We start from the raw sequence: 5,459 nt of genomic DNA, 5'->3' as shown, positions 1-5,459 counted from the left end.
TTCTTGGCCGAAACCTTAAAGGAGCATGATTCTAGTTTCTTTTAAACCATTTTAAGCATGAAACTTTTAAGCTAATACCATACCATACATGTCATAGCAAGTGAGTAAGCACAAATGAGTTTCCAACCCTAATGCTCAAGCCTTGGCCGAAACCTATAAGCATGTTTCTAGTTTTCTTTTAACAATTTAAAGCATGACACTTCATCACATAATAGTTACACATCATAGGGGGTCATAGGCAAGCATGGTTAAACACATTTGAATCTTATTTCATGTCTTGGCCGAACATGTAAGGCTTATTCCTAAGTTGTAAGCAACATTAGAACATGGAAAACACTTAAAGCTACTTGTACTGCAGGTGAGGGGAATACTTACATCCTTTCGCTTGGTTTACTAAGGAAAAGTACCCTTGCTTTGTGAAGTTTCCTAGGAAGAAGACCTCTTAACTTGAATTCGGCAATGGGAAGGAGAGAACTTAGGGTTTTGGTGGGAGGAAGGAAGGAGGAAGAAGAAGAGAGGAAAAAAATGAATTTTCCATTCTCTTTCTCCTATTTATTCTAAATGAAGGAAGAAGGCAAAACCATCTTTTCATTAGGAAGGAAGAAGAAAACTCAAACTTTTCCTTCTAAGTGAAGGGAGCATTCACCTCCCTTACCCTTAACTACCACTCTTTCCTTCTTAACAGCACACCCCTGCTGGGGTTACTGGTTATCAAATATCTCATAAGGCTTGTAACTTGTTAAAAGGTCCAAGGTTCAAACCTTGGTCATGCTTCTTTTTGGTTTTATTTCCTTTCATTTTTGAAAAATCCACATAAGGCCCATTTTAATCATGCATAAATTTATGTAGAATTTCTAGGAATCCTAGGGGTGTTACACAGTTAGTCCTTTCAAAGAAGTTGGTTGGGCTTTGATACCACTTGTTGGTCCCTTACGACCGGCAAAAGTAGGTAAATTGCCTTGCACATTCTAAAATAAACACCTTTGTCAATTTGATCGGGCTCAACACAATTACACACTTAATTAAACAGAATGAACAAAAAATAAGTACGAGACAAGCAACGATTTACTTGGTTGGCAATCAAAGAATTGCTACTCCAAGAAAAGTAAACTCAGTAGAAAAATCTCCTTCTTGAACAAAACGTCGGAGATGGAGAAGCCTCGTACACGAAAGTGACACTCAGAAATATAGAACTGAATAGAACTTGAAGTACAAAGTGTGTTGTGTTGAAAAGAGAAGACCAGAGTTCTATTTATAGCCCACTAGTCAAAACTGACCGTTGCTGATGTGGCACGGCCTGGGTGCCTAGGTGTAAATAAAACTTTATCCGTATCACAATGGCTACGGAATGGGTGAAAGATAATATTTTATTTGGTCCAGGCGCTTGCAATAGCTCCTGGCGCCCGGACCGCCTTCACCCAGGGGAGCCTTGCCAAGGCACCCCCGGTTGGACCAAACCGATCCGGGCACCCGGAGTAGATCCGGGCACTTGGACTCTGGGGGCTTGGAATAGCTATAGGCACTCGAACCACATTCAACTTCGTGTCGTCTTTCCATCCGGGTCTTCAGTTCTGACTCCGCCCACTTGGGTGATTTCGGCCATCCGGAATAAAGCTCACCCGAACCCATTTTCTGGCCTTCTCGAGCAACCTTCCGCTCCAGCTTCTCGTCTCTCAGAAACACCATGCGGTTCCTTCTCATCCATCGGCATACTCTTCCGTAGCGCCTCGTCCCTCAGACGCATTGAGCCCGTCGACTCTCTCCCGTACCGTCCTTCTCGTTAGTTGCATCTTTTGCACGACTTCTTGTGCTATTAAGTTCTTGCACACTTAGACACAAGGCGTAAAAAAATAATAGAACCTAACTTGACTTAGTTGATCATATCAAAACTACCATGGGGTACTTACAGATTATACCTAAGGTTAATAAAATTGCAAACTCTTCCACTTATATGTTTGAGTCTTCGTGTTTATGGCATGGTAGACTAGGATATGTTAACTATGATGTGTTGTATAGATTAATTAACATGCAAAGCATATCTACATTCCTCCTTAACCAAAAACACAAGTGTGAAATTTGTGTTGAAGTGAAAATAATAAAGTCATCCTTTTAACATATTGAAAAATGCAATAAACTACTGTGCCTAATTCACACCAATGTGTGAGACCTAAAAGGTACATCGACACGTGGTGGGAATAAATACTTCATCACTTTTGTAGATAATAACATAAAATACTGTTATGTGTATCTTCTCAAAAGTAAGGATGAAGTTATAGAGAAATTCAGTCTCTATAAGAATGAGGTTGAAAACCAATTTAATAAGAAGATTAAGGTAGTTTGAAGTGACCGAGGCAGTGAATATGTTTCACCGTTCGCTGAGTTATGTGCCGAACATGGAATCAGACATGAAACAGTATCTCCTTATACTCCTTAGCAAAATGGAGTTGCTGAGTAAAAGAGTTGAACTCTAAAGGAGATGATGGATGTGTAAGTATCCTATGTTGGTTTTGATATAGTCAACCATGTCAAGTTAGGTCCTATTGTGTTTGATACCTTGTGTCTAAGTGTGTAGAATCTTAGGAACATAAGAGTCGAGTAGAAGACATAGCTGACGAGAAGTATGGCACGGGAAACAAGTCGATGGACTCGGTGCATCCGAGGATGAGAAGCTATGGAAGAGTGCATCAGTGGATGAGAAGGATGAGCATAGTGTATCTGAGGGATGAGAAATCGGGGAGGAAGTTTGCTCAAAGAGAATGTCAGAATTGAGTTCAAGTGAGCTCAACTCTGAATGGCCAAAGCATCACCCAAGCAAGTAGAGAAGAGTTAATCAGTTTTGAAGGTTAACTGGGCGAGTTGTCTTGTGGAAGGTGCCTCTAACAAGGTTAGAGACGCCCTCGTGCCTCTTTGTGGAAGGTACCCCCCAACCTTGTTGGAAGCGCCCTCTCACCTCCAACCTTGTTGGAGGTACCCTCAAGCCTCCAATGGAGGTGCCTTGAGTTGCCGATTACTGTTAGATGATCGATGGAGTTCAGATAAAACTCTATTCTCATTGGAGATGCCTCCAACCAACAGTAACATATTCCAGGAGGATATAAATGCTCCCTGGAGCTAAAAAACTAACAACAACTTCTGTATTCAATTTCTAGTCTTTTTTTGGAGGCTATTCCACCTTCGACAAAGGAGTTATTCTAGTAGAACTTTTCAAATGCCTTGGATTAACAACCACATAGGTTGTAACAAAGTAATCTCTAGTGTCTCTTACTTATTTCTTTAAGTTGCTGTTTATATTATGTTTATTACTTATGCTTAATTAATTAATTTTCCTTGCTAAAGTTCCAAGCTAGAGAAATTCTCTAACTCTCCTTGTAGGCCACCCCCTCTAGCCAGCCTAACACGGATCAACAAGTGGTATCAGAGCCCAACTGCCTCAGAAGGACTAACTGCCAATTGAAGCAACGAGAAGATGTCCAAATCTAGCATCCACCCACCAGTGTTCAAGGGGGAGTTTGTGTTTTGGAAGTGACGAAGGGAGGTATTCTTTAAGATAGATTTCAATATTTTATTAATAATGAAATATGGTTTTGAAGAACCAAAGAACAAAAACGGAGACGAACTCGAAGAACACCTCTGGACAAAAAAGCAGTGTGACGAGTTTATGACAAACGGTAAAGTTCACCTTCTAAGCGTACTACCAGTTGATGAACTCGATAGAATCGGCACGTACACATCCACCAAAGCTCTCTGGGATAAGCTTCTGGAACTCCATGAAAAACTAAAAGAAGTTGAATCCAATTCTTCAATGGATACCGATTCGTCTTCAGAAGAGTTTGAGACTGAGGAGATTGCCAAACTAGCATTAATAACTGAATATCTAACTAGAGGCGAGGAAAGTGTTTCAGAAGAAAGCATCGATGAAAGGGGAGCATCGACCAATGATTTCAACACGGTAAGTGAGGTATGTCTCTTGCCTCCTGATCGGTTATACAATGCAATTAAAATTTTATCTAGGAGCCTATGCAAAAATAAATCAAAATATGTAAAATCAAAAAAAAGTTTATGAATGCTTGTTAAACCAATTTGATAAAATTAAGATTGAAAATGAAAGATTAAAAGAAGGAAAAGAAACATTAAAATCAAGAAAAAAATTCAAATTTTGTTTATGTTTCAAAGTTTAAAAATTATGGATTAAATTGGTACATTAGGAATTACATGGGTTAAATTATAAAAGTGGCTAAAATTCTATTCTAAGAAACTATTTGATAAATCTAGTAGATAATAACTTATTTTGAATTCCGAAATCATGTTTAGCTTGATTAAAATTAATTTTTATACAAGCTGTAATTTTATTTTTCTTTAATTTTAAATACCGTTTACAAAATTAATTAGTTTGTATACCTATTGTTAATGTTTTCTATTGAATTTTTTTCTTTGATAATGAAGTATATTTTCTGTTAGAATAATTTTTTTTTCAAAATTTTTTGACAAATATATAATTTATTATGAATTCTTGATAAAAAAGGAAATTTTAAATTATTTTAGAGATAAATTTTGAAAAACCTGATTTTTTAGCTAAGGAACGTTATATTTTGAACTTTGAGAAAAATCAGTAATATATTTTGAATTAGAAATCTATTTTTAAGAATTTAAATTAAAAATTTATTAATTTTGATTAAAATATTTATTCTCATCAAACTAAAAATATATTTTTCATAAAATCTTTTTTCCTAATCTGTCTTTTTCTATTTAACTATAAGAAAAAATTTTTAGTATTTTTTGAAACTTAAAACTAATTTTCCAATCACTTTTTTTTTTGATAAAACTGATATTTAATCCCCAAATTTGAATATTTGAAAAATAAATCTCTGAAAAATATTTTAACTTTTTCACTGATTTATTCAATCTTATTTTTTTTTAAAAAATCCACTAATTACTGTTGGTTTTTATTTGATTTGATCAAAGGGGGAGAAGGGATAAGTTAAGAGGGAGGTAAATGCATAATTTTTACAAAATTATGATTGCACTTATGTTACTTGTAATAAATTAAAATTTTTGAATTTTTTTATATATATTTATTCTCCCTAACTTAACTTGGGTTGATGCACATAAAAAAGAGAGAGATTGTAAGTACCCCGAGTTGGTTTTCATGTGATCAACCAAGTCAAGTTAGGTCCTATTATTTTTTATGCTTGTGTCTAAGTTTGCAAGAGCTTAGGAACACAATAAGTCAAGCGAAATATATAGCGAACGAGAATGATGGCATGAGAAGCGAGTCGACGAGCTCGGTGCATCTGAGGGATGAGAAGTTGTGGAAGATTATACAAGTGGACGAGAAGGACGCGCGCGGTGTATCCGAGTAACGATAAGCTAGGGAAGAAGCCTACTCGAGGAGAAGGTCAGAGTTGGATTCGTGTGAGCTCAACTTTGGATAGCTGGAGCATCACCCAAGAAAGCGAGGA

This window comes from Zingiber officinale, chromosome 6A (genome assembly GCF_018446385.1).
Source record: "Zingiber officinale cultivar Zhangliang chromosome 6A, Zo_v1.1, whole genome shotgun sequence".
Classification (NCBI taxonomy): Eukaryota; Viridiplantae; Streptophyta; class Magnoliopsida; order Zingiberales; family Zingiberaceae; genus Zingiber; species Zingiber officinale.
The sequence above is the reverse complement of the archived record's forward strand: the minus strand, read 5'-3'. Positions refer to the sequence as shown.